The sequence below is a fragment of the Leopardus geoffroyi genome, chromosome B2, assembly GCF_018350155.1.
Source record: "Leopardus geoffroyi isolate Oge1 chromosome B2, O.geoffroyi_Oge1_pat1.0, whole genome shotgun sequence".
In the NCBI taxonomy this organism is placed as follows: Eukaryota; Metazoa; Chordata; class Mammalia; order Carnivora; family Felidae; genus Leopardus; species Leopardus geoffroyi.
The window spans coordinates 42,216,330-42,234,050 of NC_059332.1; the positions used below are offsets into that span (position 1 = coordinate 42,216,330).

The 17,721-nt window shown below is 54.3% G+C and overlaps 2 long non-coding RNA genes and 1 pseudogene across 2 annotated transcripts in view; 1 reads left to right on the forward strand and 2 right to left on the reverse strand.

Moving 5' to 3' along the window:
• The window catches only part of LOC123608432, a 31,534-nt gene extending 30,254 nt beyond the window's left edge, over nucleotides 1-1,280 (reverse strand). The window contains exon 1 of the long non-coding RNA XR_006717232.1: nucleotides 1,131-1,280. This is a non-coding gene — a long non-coding RNA (uncharacterized LOC123608432). The remainder of the gene's footprint in view (nucleotides 1-1,130) is intronic.
• A 3,473-nt stretch (nucleotides 1,281-4,753) lies between these two features.
• LOC123609725 lies at nucleotides 4,754-5,999 on the reverse strand. The gene is made up of 2 exons (XR_006717935.1): nucleotides 5,947-5,999; nucleotides 4,754-4,960 (listed from the first exon to the last, which is right to left on the reverse strand). It is a non-coding gene; the product is annotated as an uncharacterized LOC123609725 (long non-coding RNA).
• An 8,907-nt stretch (nucleotides 6,000-14,906) lies between these two features.
• Nucleotides 14,907-17,120, forward strand: LOC123609894 (annotated as a pseudogene).
• The last annotated feature ends 601 nt before the right edge of the window (nucleotides 17,121-17,721 follow it).

Consider the following 17,721-nt stretch of genomic DNA (forward strand, 5'->3'; position numbering starts at 1 on the left):
GCGCACGCGCGCTCGCAGCCGCTCCCCCGCCCGCGCGGCTCCGGCTCCCGCGCGCGCGCACTTGAGGCCTCCCTTGTGCGTCTCCTCCATTCGCTACGTGCAGAATGGTCCGTCGGCAGCAGCTGCAGCGCCGGGTGGGAGGGGGAGGAGGAGGAGGGGAGGGGGAGGCGGCGCCCAGGTCTGGAGGAGGGGCCGCGGCGGGCCAGGCTGGGGAGAGCTGGGGGAGAGGGGCTGGGGGAGAGCCCGGGTGGGCGCATCGCTAACCCCTTTCACCTCCCTCCTTTGCCATCGTCCGCTGCTGCTAGACCATTATGGCCATCCCCCTGTTCCCAGCTTGGGCGTCCTGGAACCTAGCCGATCGGGTTTTTCTCCGTGTTGTCCCCTCCCCAAACCCCAAACCCAAGAAAGAAACACTCCTGGTGTCCCGTCGCCCTTCCCCCCCTCGCCCCCCCCCCCCCCCGCCGCCCCGTCCCAGTCCCAGTAACATTTCCAGGCTTTTGTGTGAGATGACCCAACAGTAAGCCTTTCCCCACCTTTCATAGGGTGGGGTACCTAAAAGATACTGTAGCCCCACTCCCCTTCTCCTCTCTATTATGTCCCTGGAGGAAGTGGAATGTTCAGGATGAATACAGAGGCTATTTCCCAGTATTTCCAAAATGGGAAGGCCAGAATCTCACCATGCACACCCTGACAGGATGGCAGAAAGGTCTGATGGCCCAGAAGAGCAGGCTGCTGCCCAGGGCCCTAGGGCCACATTCACAGAAATGAGTGTCAGGGCCCCTCCTAGACTGGCATGAATTTACCCGTATTACCAGTTTGTGCCCTAGACACCTGTTTGTAGAGAACTCTCCAGAAATGTAATGGTGAGAGGCCACCAAGGGATGGATCTTAGATCCCTGGTGGATCCCAAATTGACCAGCTCTCCCTCCTGCCAGGAATCCGAATGTGGCCCAGATATCCACAGCAGCCCCTCCCACCGGGTGGGACAACAGCTATTTTCTGTGGCACCTCCCAACCCTTCTTCCAGGGACAGGGGAGGAAATGTGCCATTGTCCAGTGCCCCTTCCCCATTAGGGCTGCTGGGAGGGGGCAGCTCCCTCATCCTTTCCTTCCTGGCCCCGGGGGCCCACCTGGGTTCATCTCCAAGACAGCCACCTGGGTTCAGCCTGCAGTCTAACCTCTGGCACTCTGCTGACAAGTTAAGTCCAGATCCTCAGGAAGTAAGGCATCTTGGGTCAGTTTCATTTTACACAAACGGACCCATGAGCCTGGACTTTGCACAGAGCTGGATCCAGGGAAGCGGATTGTCTGTTCCTTCCCTGGTGCCTCAGTCTTTGGGGGGCGCCCTCTGCTGGCCACTGGGAAGTGCGAGAAAGCACAGAGTTGGGCAGATGCACTCTCTCAGAGGGTCTGGAGAAGGGGACAAGAGTCAGAGAAACAAATGAAAACCAGGAGCCAGCTGAGAGTGGCATACTGACCACAGATAAGAGAGGCATGCTGAAGCCTTTCTGGAGGTGGGGAGTTTTAAGCTGGCTTTCAGTAGACAGAGGAGGGGAAGCCACGCTGGCAGATGGGGGCTCAGGACATACCAGAGGCAGCCTTTTCCGTGTGTGGAACCCTGCCCCTGCCCTAAATGGCTCACACACCCACTGATGTGTGTGGTGCCCTGCCAGGACTGGGAGAAGTGGCCCCCAAAAGAAGTCCGCAACTGACAAATCTCTGCGTCCATCCCCACCCCCCAAACACAAGGATGGCCCAAGCCCAGGTCTGTGGCATGGTGGGGCTCAAGGTGGGGTAGGGGCCTGAGTCACAGCCTGGTGTGGTACTGCCCTGTCTCGGGAAAGGCCAGGTCAACAACCCATCACTCTGCCTCTGGCCGCCAGACATCCTCCTCGTCACGTCTCACACGTGGGGCCAGGGGGGTGTCAGGGCAGTGTCAGGGTGGTGTGGGCCATGTTAGTGCTAGGGCCTGTGCTTCAGGGCCACAAATGGGCAGGAGAAAAAGAATGAAGGGCTTCTCACTGCTGTAGCTGGAGGAGTTTGGGTTACAGGGAGGAGAGACTGGATGGACGCCTGGGCATCTGGAGTGCCTCCTGGTATGTCGGGTAAGGGAGGCAACAGGTGCCACCAAGAACTGGCAGCTCCTAGAATCTGTCCCTGAAGTTGCTTTTTCTGAGGAGGGTCACCCTCAGGGCCTCAGTATCTGCACAAGCCCTTGGCCCAGGTCCCAACCTCCAAAGGTGGCCCACTGTTTTCGACCATCAGGCCCCACATGGGCCTATGTACCCCAGACCCCAAGAAAGGCGGAGGCTCTGGCTACCCAGACCACTCCGCAAAAGTAAATGGTTCTGTGGGCTTCTCTCCTCCCCTGCTCCACTCACTGATTCCCAGACTTCCACCCTAATGGCCAGGCCTCCTTCCAGACCTAGCCTGGGTGAAGGGGACTCCCAGGGGCGGGGATTGAGGCCCAGGAGGGAACAGAGAGCATGGGGCTTTAATTGGAGGTAATTAGTTAATTTACTCTGAAAGCAGTAGGGGGAGGGGATGGGTCTGTGTCCTAATAGGGCTCAAACTCTGCTGAGTCTCTTTCTGAATAGAGCTGACCACCCACCCAGGAGACCCACTCTTTGGCCCCAGGTCAGAGCAAGGCCCACAGCAGACCTGCAGTAGAGCTGCAGAAAAAAAGCAGGTGCCTTGGGGTGGTGGGAACAGGCCTTTTGAGGTTAGGCAGGGGGGAACTGGCATGATTGGGGAGGTGCAATCTGGAATTGGAACTGGTTCCTCTCCTCTCACCTATACTTCCATCCGTCCCAAGGTCATTGCCCTCCCAAGTTGGGGGCCCACCCCCTCCTATGGTCAGTGACCTCCCAGAGCTGCCCACCCTAAGGGCATCAGGGCCTGAAGGCCAACCTCACTGCCTCCTGCTTCGGGAAGCCATTCCAATAACCAATAACCGGGGAAAGGGGCGCCAGAGGGGAGAGCCCCTGCCGGGCCCCAGGGGGGCGTGTCGTCGGGGCCAGACGCGTCGTCGGCGGTGGGAGGGAGGCCGGGACGGCGTGGCGGGGACTCTGGGCGACAGCCTCCGGAGCCCCGTCTGAAGCAGCTGACCGGCTGGTGGCGGGCCAGGTCGCGGCGGGGCCGGGAGGCAGCAACGTGCGGCGCGGCATGTCGCGGCCGCAGCGGCAGGGAAATGTGGGGGCGGGCCGGCGCGCCGCCACCCCCACCCCACGCAGGCCCATTCATAAAACCCGCAGGCATTGCCCGGGCCTGGCAGCCTCCTCTCCTAATTGCAAACTCATTAAGGAGTTTGCATCTAATTTGCATGGAAATCATTTCCTGGCCCTAAACAGAGCAACTCCCCCTTCTTTTCAGACCCCTCTGCCCTGCTCTACGCATACAGCCTGCGAGAGGAGGTTGGGGGGGGGGGGCATTATCTCTGCCCTGAGCCCCCTCCCATGCCTCACTACCCCCATCCTCCTGGCCGGGAGCCGGGAGCCGGGGAGCGGTGTTGGCAGAGCACCCACCTAGCTGGGAGTCCTGCCTGTGCCCTAGGTGAGCCCGCCCTGCACCAGTGGGTCCAAGCAAGGGGAGGTACCCGCCAAGTCATTTGCCCCCCGGCTTGGCCATGCCCAGGGAAGGGAGGAGGCGGACGGCGGGCAGCCGCAGTAGCTGGTTGTACCTGGCAGGAGTACGGTTGGTAGGTGAGGTTGTTCGTGCCCAGCCTCACGTACGTGCCCCCACCCCCACACCCCTCACCCCACAGAACAAGCGCCCAGTGACTACAGAAACAGACACCCAGCCTCTGCTCACAAAGGCACCCACACCAGGCCAGCCATAATGGCTGCCGTCTTGGCAGCTACCCTCAAGGGCAGACAGATGCCTTCACAGGCCGTTTGGTTCTTCTCCAGCACCCAGACAGGGTTGGGGGGAAGGGGCTTCTTTTAAGACTTCTCTTAAGACTTCTCTCTTAAGGCTTCTCTTAAGCCTCATAGAGGGGCTCCCTTCTGTACCCCAAATGCGGCCTCATGCCCTTCTTCTCCCGCAACCCACATTCATGGAGGTCCCCCAAGTGCTGGGCCCTACATGAGGATCTACCCGGGTGAGGGGGACACAGGGGCCTCTAACCCAGGAGGGACAGTGGAGGTGGCAGCCCCAGAGAAGGGGGCACCTAAGTGCTTCCCCAGATGGGCTCTCTCCTTCCTGTAGTAGGTGGAATGTTCCCCAACCTCTGGGAAGGGGGGAATGGCATGGTTTAAACTGTTGGAAATGGAACAGAACTACCTAAAGTACATGAAATCAGATACTACCTGGGGCACAGTGCCCGGGTCCTATATGTCCTGAGACAGTGTAAAAAGCAATCACAAAATTTTCAGCATCAGGATCGAAAATTAAAACCTGCCTCTTGTCTGGATTATCTGGATCTCTCCTCAGACATGGCCCTGCTTCTGCTTCCTGTCTGCCCACACTCCCACCTGCTGTCCCTGAAGTTTCTCCCTTCCATTGCTAGGGCCTGGAAGGGGTGGGCAAGGGTGTTCTGGAACGCTGACCGCACATTCATCTTGAGCAAAGTTGGACCAACACTCTCCTCTCATCTCCTAGAACAGTTGGGGCTAAAGTATTGTGTGTATATGAGTACAGAGGTACAGGAGGAAAATAGTAGGGCATCTATTTTTTTTTTATCTCCTCTTTTCACTTAGGTTGAGTGTGGTTTATAAGGTAAACAACATAAAAATATGCTTATATTACTAGTGTCTCTCAATAATGTTTTTTTTTATTGTTAGGGAGCATGGCCAAACACTCTTTGGAGACCACTGGTCTAGACTTCAAGTGGGGTGACTGCAGGTGGGGGGGGGGTGGCTTGTCTTGTCCCTCTTAGTATCTGTCCTTGAGAAGTGGTCAGTACAGAGGCCAGCAGGAGGCAGGAAGCCGGGACAGTGTATTGGATGAACAAAGTCTGCCCCTGGAATTGACAGGTAAAGAAATTGAAGTAACTCTGGGTGGGGGAGTTTGTTCAGAGAAGCACATGGGCAGACAGAGTACGTCTCATTGCTGCTGTGTGTGCAGCCTGCGCATGTCCAATACCCACAACGAATCCAGACTCCACTCCCAGCCACCCCAGTGGATGTGGATGTGGTTCCTTCCTCTGCCTGCTGGCAGCATGACCTGTCTGAGCTCCTCTCTAGCCAGACAGCAGGGCCACCGGCCACATCCACTCCAAACCCAATGGGAAGCCTGCTGCAAGTTACCTATCCTAGGACTCTCTGGAAGTAAATATGGTGTAGGAGAAAGAATTTAGGCTCCAGAAAGCCCTCAATCCTTGTCCCGCTGGGTAACCTCAGGCCCAACACATAACCAGTATGAGCCTCGGTTTCCTTGTCTATAACATGGGACTAATAATCGTACTAACCCAGAGGGTTGTTGTCAATACTGAATGGCCAACTGTGTGTACAGAGTCTGCACATAGTAGGTGTTCAGTAAAATTACCCTATGTGTGCAGCAGGTGCCCCATAAAGAACCTGTTGAATTGGGATTTGCTATCAGCATGGGAGGGAGAATTCTGAAGGCAGACAAATGAGGCTTTGTACAACACCTTCCTGCAGAAATTAACAGCCATCCCACCATCCCGGGCCCTCTCCAAGCTCACCCACTCCCAGAGGGGGTGTGGGAGGGGAGGGATGGGTCCTCCTCCCTTTCTCCAGCCAGCTCCTTTTCCTCTTCCTGTGCTGCCTTCACTTCAAGCATGAGCTGAGGGTGACACCTGACGGCCATTCCTGTAGCTGCAGGACCCATACCAGTGACACCACAATAAGAAAGGCAAGAGGTCTGGTGAGAGAGGGAGCCATTCTTTCCAGCACTTTCCTTCCACTTCACACCTCCCTTCCAGGGCCCAAGGAACCTCTAGAAAACCACCCCTCACTCCACCTGAGAGAGCTCTGACACTCGTACCTGCCAGAGGGGTGGGATGATCGAGGAGGCCTCTGCCCAGACCCTGCCCTGGCCCTAGGCAGAAAGCAGAAAGATGAAGGTTACTCTTCCCCCATGTGCATTCAGGGCCTTATAGGCATCATCTCATTCAATTCTTATCACTAGGGCCTATTATCACAGCAGGGAAAGCAGGTACAGCAAAGTTAAGCAACTTGCTCAGGGTCACACAGCTCCTAAGGATCTAAATGATGAAATGAATGGGACACCTGGTAAGCCTCCAGGTGACAGAGGAGGCCAAGAGGAAGTGGCCTGCCAGAGGGTTAGAAACACCAAGTTCCAACCCAGCCTTGCCCAACTAGTGGAGTGACCTCCCTCAAGGGCCTTCTGCTGGCTCGAGGGCAGTGGGGTGTTGGATAGAGCAGGGATTCTCAAACTGGCCCTCCCTCCATGAGAATTATCTGGGGAGAGTTAAAAAAAAAATTAATGTTTATTTATTTTAGAGACAAGAGAGACAGAGCACAAGTGGGGGAGGGGCAGAGAGAGCCAGAGACAGAATGTGAAGCAGGCTCCAAGCTCTGAGCTGTCAGCACAGAGCCCGACGCGGGGCTCAAACCCACAAACCATGAGATCATGACCTGAGCTGAAGTCAGACACTCAACCGACGGAGCCACCCAGGTGCCCCGGAGAATTTTTTAAATACCAATGATTGCCCCAGCCCTGGCTGATGAAATCAGTGTCAGTACGAGTGGCGCTGAGGTATGGGTATTTTTAAAAATCTTTCTAGGTGATTCTAAATGAAGCTAGGGTTGAGATTGTGGCCTCTGGGAGTTTTCCATCTTTAGACCTCCCTGCCCTCCAGAGGTCAACTCCCCAGGGCTTCCCCTGTCCTGAGGGCTCTCCAGAGAAACCACGCCTTCCTTCCCCAGCGTTCTCTGGACATCTTAAGGTGTCCACCCAGACCCCCAGGGCAAGCTGCCTCCTCACCCCTCTGTGGCCCCAGGGGGGAATACTGTCCATCAGCTCTTCCCAGAGGGGGCCCAGCAGGCTTGAGCCTCCTGAATCTCTGACCCCAGGCCTGGCCACTGTGATGGGGGCAGGGAAGGCCACTGAGAGCTTAACCCCAACAGGATGAAGGCGCCATAATTAGGGTCAGGTGGTTGGCTCAGCCTGCGGAAATCCCCAGCTTAGTAGGGATAGGGGGGCTTCAGCCTGGGAGGGGAGGGGGTCGGAGCAGAAGTGAGGGGGCAGGGGAGCCCAGGCACATGGAGACCCCAGGACCTAGCCCCTAGCCACCTCCTGGGAAGGCCCACTAGAAGCTCAACCCAGTTCACCCCACCCTGGGTCGCTGACCCCCAGGGAGACAGGAAAAGACTGACCAGCCCCCGAACCCCAAATGCCCCGCTGCTCCTTCGGGCTGGGGTGTGCCAGGATCAACTCCCAACCCCAACCTTTGGTGGGAGGAGGAGGAGGAGGGTACTGGTGGGAAAGGGCTACGTGAGTGTTCCCAGGGCAACACAGGCTTCTCTCTGGCCCATAATCCTCAGGCCTTGAGTGAAGGATCGCTTTCTTCTGTGGAATGTAACAGTGAGGGGACAAAATGGGGCAGAAGGAGGGGGGGGGTGGAGGGAGCAGATTCCAGGGAATAAACTTTGCTGGAGGTTCTTGCCAGCCCCCAAATGGTGGCAGCTACAAAGAGAAATCCCCACCACCCCCAGATCACCCCAGGGCACAAGGTCTTGGGCTGGGCTGGCCAGGTAGCTCCCAACAGACCCCCACCCAGAGTCCCAGGGGGCCTGGGTGATCACCTTTGCTAACCGGGCATTTGTGAGGGAAGAAATGGGGTCTAAGAGATTAGAACCAGCCAAGTCACGTAGCATCAGAACCACACCCAGAAGCTCCAGCTTCCCAAGAGACTACCCAAGTGAGCCAGCAAGAACCAAAACCTGCTCCCACACTTACCTGGGCCAGAGTCCCTCTGCCCCCAAGCTGGGCACCCCTCCCCCCTGCCATCGGGGTCATGGGCTGGGCATGGCTGAGCAAGCAGAGGGTGGGTACATACCAGTCCACAAGCCATGATGGCTGGGACCAGGGGCCAGGCCACTGGCTCCCTCATTGAGATTCAAAACTTATCCTCCAGGAAGCTTTCCAGGCTGTTCCACAAAGGGCTGGCGGTGCCAACACGCACACACTCAGCCTTGACCTCCCAAAGGATGTTTTCCCCTCCCTTGCCTTCCCCTGGTCCATCACAGAGGTCCTACATAGGCCCCCGTTCTGCTAGCTCTAGGCTCTCCCAAGAACCCCTGAGGGCAGGACTGTGTGGGCACAAGGTACAGTGCCCAGCCCAGCACCAGCAGCAGGGAGACTTGGGAACAAGAGTCTCTTAGAAAGGGGCCAAACTTGGGGCCCCTGGGTGCTCAGTCAGTTGAGTGTCTGACTTCGGCTCAGGTCATGATCTCACTACTCATGGGTTCGAGCCCCACATCTGGCTCTGTGCTGACAGCTCAGAGCTTGGTGCTTGCTTCAGATTCTGTGTCTCCCTCTCTCTCTCTCTGCTCCTCTCCCATTCTCACTCTCTCTCTCTCTCTCTCAAAAATAAATAAACGTTAAAAAAATTTAAAAAAAGAAGAAAGAAAGAAAGAAAGAAAGAAAGAAAGAAAGAAAGAAAGAAAGAAAGAAAGAAAGAAGGAAAGAAAGAAAGGGGACAAATTTAGCTCCAGTCACAGAACCTGGAAAGGACCTGCAGTGGGAAATCACCTCAAAAGTCATCTGGTTCTGGTTCAGCCCCCACCCCCCACATCCCGTGACTTTGCAGTTGTGGGATAGCCTTCTGTCTCAACACCTGCAGAGATGGATGTCCCTTCATGGATCCGTTCACTCATTCATTCACGCAATGCTCCTCACCCAATCATCTTCCACACCTCAGGGGCCGGGGCAAATTGTTTTCAAGGTCGTTGCGGGGGTGGTATCTGTCGATCACCCTTCCTGGGCCAAGCACGGTGCTAAGTAGAAATAAAAGATCCCGGCTGGCAACACACCCCCGTGTTCATGTTGCGCCATGGCACTTACAGTTTGCACACCCCAGTATTCCTTTCAGACCCCAAGCAACCATCCTGGGTGGTGTTGGTCCTGCTCACTGGCAGCAGCTGAGACTCAGAGGGGGCATGTCTTTGCAGCTGGGAGAGGGGTGGCCTCAGGACACAGCCTGCACAGCTGCGCTTCCGGCCCAGCGCTCCCTTCACGCACCCACTGCCGGCCCTCTGCCAGCTGGGGTTCCCATGTGGGAGACAGGCTTTGCCCAGGGGAGAAGAGGGCTCCCAGCTATAAAAATAATAGTGCGGAAGAGTCAGACTCCCGCTGGATCCCAGACAATGTGCCGAATCTGTTAGCGGCAGGGGAGTCAAGTGCTGACCCCCGAACTCCCACCACCTGTCCTCTGGGACCAGGCCCGCAACAGGGACCCGCACAGCTGGCACATGCATACGCGCACAGACACACCCAGGTGGCATGAGTCCCTGCACGTCCTAGGAGACGGGCTGTCCCGGCCCATTCACTCCCCTCTGATAACCCAGCAGCTTCCAGCAGGACACGCACATACCTCCAGGCTGGTCACCTCGGGCACATGCCAGGCCAGTTGCCAGGGCCCAGATCACCAGCCCTGCTGGGCCCTAGAGCATGACCTCCTCCATGGCTCACCCTGTTCGACCTCAGGAAGGGGCGTGACCCCAGGGGATGTGAGGTCCAGAGGCCCCACCGGCCCCTACTCAGGGCCAGCAGGTGCTGAAGGGCTGGGGTCTAATGAGGAACCTCAGGGACACCCCCCGCCAGGCTCCGTGCAGGCACCCAGCTCCTGGGCACACTCCAGGGAGATGCAGAGTAACAAAGAGAGGCCTGGAAGGGCTGACAAGGCTCTAGCAGGGAAGAGGGCAGAAGCGGAGGGGGGAGGCAGAAGGGAAAGTAGGAGTAAATCTGGGAAAGGTGGAGGTCGAGGTTTGGGATCAAGGAGAAGCACAGAGAGGGCTTGGCCAGGGAATGCTAACAGGGCAGCTGGAATTTAGGAAAGGGAGGACCCGTGGGGTGTGAGCAGAGGCAATTAAGAAATGGACCCTGGAGCAGGCAGAGCTGGGTTAGAATCTTTGTCCAGCCACGTACAAGCTGGGTGACCTTGGGCAGGTGGCTTACTCTCTCTGAGCACCGTGGTATAATAGTACCTGCCTCACAGACTTGTGGGAAGTAAATGAAGCAAAACGCCAAGCACGGAGCCTGACACACAGGACCTGCTCGACTCATAGGAGCTGTTGCAAGGAAAATCCAAAAGGCTCTGAGGGCAAACCTGAAAAACAAGTCAAGCCTGCCCTGGGCCTAGCAGAAAGGGGGCTTAGGGAGCAGAGAGCCCAGGGAGAGACTGGGGCCATGGACCCAGGGCAGCCTCCCCACAAGTTCCTTGTCCCTTGAAGGGGATAGGGGGTGAAGAAGGGGGCAAGACAGCCACTGCCGCCATGTTGGCATCATTCCAGGGATTCTGAAAGGTCCCAGGAGTGCTTCTGTCCACCCCAGGCCCTCATCATTCACATGAGGGGGCCTAGGTCCAGCGAGAAAAAGGAACTTGACCAAGGTCACTCAGAGACGGCAAATCTGCTAACCCCTAAGCCAGCCTCCTTTTCCTGGTGAGGCACCCTGGGCCCTGTTCAGAAGCAACAACTAGGGAGAAAGACCCCTCAACTCCATGAAAGGGAAAGACCTAGAAATCATATTCCCTGGAAATAAAGATGAAAAACTCCACTCCTATTCCCACTTGCCGAGGCCTGGAGAACACCCATACTTCCTCCGAAGCCCAGACCAAAGGTGCCGCCTCTGAGAAGCCCTCCCTGACCAGCGATGGCAGTTGTGCAGGTTACATTCTGCAGGGCCCTCTCTCTGAGTCCTCCACCTAGCCACCGCTATAGTCAGTGGGTGTGTTTTGTTTTGTTGTGTTGTTTTTTCCCTCCACTGAGCTGGAGTTTTTGAGGCCAAGGGCAGGGTCTTAATCAAGTTGGAGGGCCCAGGTCCGACATCATGATCCAGCCTAGTGCTGCTGTGTGTGTGAAGGAAGGAACCAGTTGAATCCAGATCTGCCGGGGCAAGGACACCCTAGGGGTGGGGACGGGGCTCTGGGGCAGCTGCCTTCCTGTCCTGGCCAGTCTCTCCCTCCCCCATGCCTGAGAGCCCCGTGCTAAGAACAAGTTCCTGGTGCAGACTGTACCCTGTCCCGGATGCCTGGCATTTACCAAAAGGGCAGAGACAGTGAGAAGGGCCTCACCTGTGCCATCCACTCAGAAAGGAGCCGGGCGGCCGGCAGGAGGGAGAGGAGTTAGGTTTCAAAGTGCCCGAAGATGACAGACTGATGGCGGAGGCTGGCCATCTCAGAACCTGCAAAGGATTAGTACCTAGATGAGATGATACAAGGGGCATCTGCAGAGCTACGGGAGGATGGCAACCCTACCCCCAAAATGGGCAAGAGATATGAGTGGGCAGTGAAGGGAGACAAGACCCCAAAAGCGAACACACATGAGAAGAGGTGCTGAAAATCACCAGATATCACTTCTTTCCAATGGATGGGCAAAGATGAGAAAACTGGATAAAGCCCAGTACTGGTGGGGATGTGGGGACACGGGAGCCCTTTGCATGGCAGGCGTCGGCCCGATGGCACACCGTGGACTCGGGGTGGCCATGCTTAATCAAGTGAAATACCAGGTGTCCTGTGACCCTGCAGCTCCCCTTGTGACTACATACTGAGAGTCTCAGGCGGGTCCCTCGGGTCCAGGCAGAGCTGGCCCACAGCTCATTCCCTCCAGGGGGGTGGCAGAAAATTGTGGGGTGGCACATCATGGGATAAGTGACAGCAGGTTGGAGCAAAAAGGCTAGATTTTTTTTTTTTTTTTTTTTTTGAAAGGGAGAGAGAGAGAGAGTGGGGGAGAGAGGCAAAGGGAGAGGGAGAGAGAAAAAATCTTGGGCCCCATGCTCAGTGCAGAGCCTGATGCGGGGCTCAGTCTCATGATCGTGAGATCATAACCTGAGCTGAAATCAAGAGTCAGATGCTTAACTGACTGAGCCACCCAGGTGCCCCAACAAGGCTAGATTTTAAAACAGTGCTGAGCAAAGGAGATTGTGACACAATGACATTAACCGAAGTTGTTCCAAAACAACAGTGCCTATTTGCAGGAAACATACAAATGGAAAGATCCACATCCAATATTGTGAGGGGGGAGAGGAGCGGTGTGGGGGGCTGAAAGGAATATATGCACAAACTAGACAGGCCAGTGATGCCCACTAAGTCTGTACCCGAGGGCCACAAAGGGGGATGGCCCCAAAGCCCTGAGCACAGGCCACAGGTGGAGCCAAGGGCCCCATGCAGGTGGGTCAGAGCCCTGCTGACCTCAGAGGTCACCCTCCACTCTGGCAGAGAAGGATCTTGGCCAAAGTCAATCCACTGCACACTCAGAGCCCACCCAGCGTGGGCATCTTTCATGCCCTGGAAATGGAGGCAGAAGGAACCTCGAACTTATGGCAGTGGGGTTCCCCTGAGCTGGAGGAAGTGAGAAGTGAGTCCTTGACCTCCCAAAAGTCTCTATGATTAAGGGGCTTTGTACTTTTCTTGAAGGAGAGTCTTTATCTTCAGATGTACATTCAGGGGCATCTGGGTGGCTCGGTCACTTAAGTGTCCTGCTCTAGGTTGCAGCTCAGGTCATGATCTCATGGTTTGTGGGTTCAAGCCCCCCATGAGGCTTGTGCTGACAGCTGTGGAGCCTGCTTGGGGTTCTCTGTCTCCCCCTCTCTCTGTCCCTCCCTTGTTCATTCTCTCTCTCTCTCTCAAAATAAATAAATAAACATTTAAAAAAAAAAGAAAGAAACATCTGTGAAACGATATGCAGCCTGAGGTGTGCTTCAAAATCATCTAAGGGTGGGGGCAGGGGAGAGTGGATAGGGGGTTGATGAAACCAGACTCACCATGAACTGATGGCTGCTGAGTCTGGGAATGGGTGCATGGGAGTTCATTATGCTTTATTCTCCACTTGTGATTGCAAATTTCTCTAATAGACACTTAAAAAAGGAAAAAGTTTCCCCTAAGAGAGTCTATCATCTGAGGAGAGTAGCCCCTGAGCTCAGGGAGCTCCCAGTCTGATAGGGGAGACACAGCCCCCACCCCCCACAACTGCCCCCCACCCTCTGTGTGGCCATGGCCTTCCTGCATCTTCTCAGCCTGCCTAACTGGTCAGGGACCACGCGTGGGACAGAAGCCTGGTCCTGTCACCGGGAGCTGAGCCCCCAGACCTGGCCTTTGTCACTGAGCCCCAAGGGTCAGGCACGGGTGCCACGCCTAAGCAGAGCTGGCTCTGGTTCTGGCTCTACCTGCTTGTGGCCTAGGTTCCTCACCTTTACAGCACCTGCCTGAGGAAATGCCCCGGGGGGTCCAGCTGTTATCAGTGGGGAGCCGTCTCTGTTGACCCAGCCCCTCCCTGACCAAGTCTCCCTGTCCGTATTGTGGTTACTCAGCTGTTGCTGCCTCGGCCTCCCTGCTTGTATGATGAGGACGAGCGAATTGGAGGCAGTGTTTCATAAATGCTCACACTGTCACCAGGACCAGGGGAAGGAGCTGGCCAGGGTCACACAGTCAGATAGTGGCAAAGCTGGCTTAGTCACAGGTGCAGAACACTGAGCCAGCTGCCCCTCCTTCACTATGAGGCCTGTAGGCCGACAGACAGAATGCCCTCGTTCTGAGTTAGGGTGGGGTCCCTGTGACAGTCCCCTTCAAGCTCCCAGTCCCACTGCCAGGACCTCTGACTCAGAGGAGCACCAGAAACTCCACGTGGGTGAGACGCAAGCCAGAGGGGGGAGGCTGGGGAAAGAGGGAGGTAGAAGCCTTTATCCTGCACCCCCTCCAGGTACACAGAGGGGTCCAGGGACATCTGTCCAGGCGAGCAAGTCCACACTCAGGGGCTCTACCAAGAGCTGCTGGGTGAGTCAGGAGTCTTAGGCAGGCCTGGACACCCCTCTCGTGACAGTAGTAATAGCAGTCAACGCTTGTATAATCCCTGCTGTGTACAAGGCAGAGTTTACAGATGGGAAAACTGAGGCATTGAATGATTAAGTAATTTCCCTCAAGTCACTCAGCTTGTAAACGGCAGAGCTAGGGTTTGATCCCAGGTGGTCTGCCTTGAGTCTGTGCTCTCAGCCACCCCAGCACACTCTCCAAGGGCAACAGTCTGGCTTCTCCTGAGACAGTTCTTCTGATTCCCCAGGGGTCTGGTGGCTGTTGACATAAAGAGGGGGGGCCTCTATCACAAAAGGGCACAGGCCAATGGCCACAGCTCCTTCCGCCATGAGAGCCTGAGAGCTCCTGGGAGCCCAGATGGTGTGGAGACCGGGCAAGGCAGCAGCTAGAACCCTGTTTATACTACAACCCATGGGATGGGCTCTTCACCTGGGGCAGACCGCACTGCCCCGGGGCAGGACCTCCACTCATCTCTTGCTCTGGAAAGCAGAGTAGAAGGTAAGTGGGCAGGGAGTGACTGTGTCAGAGAGATGGGCTTGTATTTATTTATTTTTGTTCTTAATTAATATCATTCACAGAAAGTTAACCAAGAGGGGAGCACCCGGGTGGCTCAGTCAGTTGAATGCCCAACTCTTGACATCGGCTCAGGTCATGATCTCGTGGTCACGGGATCGAGCCCTCCGTCAGGCTCTGCACTGGGTGAGGAGCTTGCTTGGGATTTTCTCTGCCCCTCTCTCTCTCTGTGCCCCTAAACCCCTCTCAAAATAAATAAACCTCAAAAAAAAAAAAAAAAAAAAAAAGGTTAACCAAGATCAGCAACAAATTCTTTGTGAAACACCCTCACAACCAGTCACCACGTGGGCCCTGGAGAATCTCTGCCCTCTACCGAACGGGAGCAGCTGAGGCCACCCCCTCCCCCCTCCTCCTGAAGCGTGGCCCTCTGCCAAAAAAAATGCCACACCGTGTAGTGGTGGGTCAGGAGTATGGACTTCGGGAGCAGAAGCCGGGGCTCTGGGTGAGTGCTGCCACTTCCACACTGAAGTGCAAGACCACATATTGGGTGACTTCTGGGCCTCGGTTTTCTCATCTGCAAAGTGGTGGTGATAATACCATCCCCTCACAGAGGGTTACAGGGTTGTTGTGGGTTGTTTTTTTTCTTTTTAATATTTATTTATTTATTTATTTATTTATGATTGATTGATTGATTTTGAGAGAGAGCGAGAGAGAGAGACCAGAGGAGGAGCAGAGAGAGAGGGGGAGACAAAGAATCCCAAGCAGGCTCGGGGCTGCCAGTGCGGAGCCAGACACAGGGCTCGAACTCACAAACCATGAGACGGTGACCTGAGCCAAAACTAAGAGTCAGACACTTAATAGACTGAACCACCCAGGGGCCCTACGTTAGGGGGTTTTCATGAGGTAAGTTATGTCAAGTGTTCAGCCTGGTGCCTGATACATAGTAGGTGTGCAACATTGGCTTCTTAGCGTTACCACTGCTGTCAGGATCAGCCCCAACCAAGCTGTGAGCTCGTTGGCGGAAGGAACCACATCTTAATCACGGTCTGTCTCAGCATTTTGCACAGAGCTTGGGATACTGTAGGTGCTCCTGGCTTTAGGTCAAGTTCCCCAGAAGCAGGTCCTGAGATGGGGAATCCCAGCTCGTGATTTCCTAAAGCAGTGCTCCCAGGGGGATCAGGGGCCAGGGGGACACTGAAGAGAGACTGGGGGAGGCAGGGGAGGCCCACAAGGGTGCAGAGGCTGGCTTCATCCTGTCCTGCAGGGGACTCTGCTGTGCACGTTACACCTCAGGGCTCTCCCCGTGCCACGCAAGGGAACTGAGCCCTCTCTCACCTGTACTCCATTTGTTGGCTAAGAGCTACTTTGGGGGGCGGGGTGTAAATTTCCAGGCACTTCCACTATGCTCCAGGAGCTGAGTGCATTATGTAGAAAGAGAGCCTGCAGAAGGGAAAGCACACAGGGGGCAGGGAGGGTGCATGGAAATGGGAGAAGGGAGAGTAGCCCAAGATAGCCGACTTTGAGGATTGGGTGTGGGTGAGGAGAGGGTACACATAGCTGCTAAATTCATCACTCATGCACCCCCAGGGGAATTTAATGCAGTGTTCAAGGATGTCTGGCTACTACTTAATAATGACAATCTCCTCAGGGAAGGGGCAGCACATGCATTTGCCCAGTATAACATGGGTCAGTTCACGTCTGTGAAGATAGAAGGATATGAAGATCAGGTCTTAAGTACAGAACACGGTGACCTGGGCAATAGCAGATTTTTAGATCCAAAAAACAAAATTTCCTTTATGTTTGATCATTGACGGAAAGAAGCAAGTGACCCCCAGCCAGAGGACGTAGATGGAGGTCTGAAGTCTTGGAGAGAATCCTGTGACAGTGCTTTAAGGGCCTATGTGAAAGATCATTATTCCAATGGCTTCCGTACTGTTTACGCTAAAACTATAGGTGAGCAACAGATCATTACTGTATGTGTTGAAAGCCACCAGTTTTAGCCTAAAAACTTCTGGAATGGTCGTTGGAGATCAGAGTGGAAGTTCACCATCATACGACCTACAGCCCAGGTTGTTGGAGTGCTTAAGATTCAGGTTCACTGTTACGAAGGTGGCAATGTTCAGTTGGTTAGTCATAAAGATGTACAAGATTCAGTAACTGTTTCGAATGAAGTCCAAACTGCCAAGGAGTTTATTAAAATCATAGAGCATGCAGAAAATGAACATCAGACAGCAATTAGTGAAAACTATCGAACAACGTCACACACCTCATTCAAGGCCTTGCGCCGGCAGCTTCCGGTTACCCGCATGGAAATCGACTGGAACAAGATACTCAGCTACAGGACTGGCAAAGAAATGCAGAATGCTTAAAGGCTGAATGTAGGATTTTTCAGTATGTGGAAAGAAAGGATTCGACATGCAGTCATATGCTAAATCAGTGATTTATAAACAAGAGTGATATTTTGCAGGTTTTCTAGCCTCATGGAATGCTGTTTAACCTTGATTCTTTTGTGTTCTCTGCCTTGTAATTTTCTGTTTTCACTACATTTAGTTGTATTTTTTTTTTTTTAATTCTGCCACATTTAATGATGGAGAAGGAGATCTATCCTGGAGTCATTTTACCTTTTAGAAATTTTTCCTAGCCATGATATAGGCTGTCATTGATATAGACAGGTAATTGATATAGACATTGATATAGACCGGTAATACACTCAGCACTTTTCTATCCCCATCCTTCAAAGCACTTCTGGTACTTCCCTGGTTTTTACTGATCCACCAACAGCTAATGATGCTATGTTACAAACGTGCTGAAGGGAAGACACATTCATCCTCTCCCTCTGACTGCTTTGATCATCATTTATAGCATCCCATAACTGTAGTGTTCAAAAGTTTGGATAGGGCTGTTCAGGTCCTTTTGTGGGGGCAAAGGAAGTTTTGTGGAAATGCCATCATAGCCAGCTTCTCTGGGGAAGTTGCTTTTAAATCCAAAGACTTGAACCACATTCCCTGCGCATGAACGTGTTTGCTTTTTTCTCTTCCCTCATTGTCTCTTTCCAATCTAGCACCATTATGGTTATAGACATCTGCATTTTTAGAAGAGTTTTACTCATTTACTATTCTCTTTTTATTATTCAAGAACTGCTGACATACTAGGAATGTAGTAGAGTCGAAAACGTGAAAAAGTGCAGATGTTGAAGGAAGAATAGGTATCTTGTGCTTTAATACTTTGTGGCTGGATTGTACTATAAACAGATG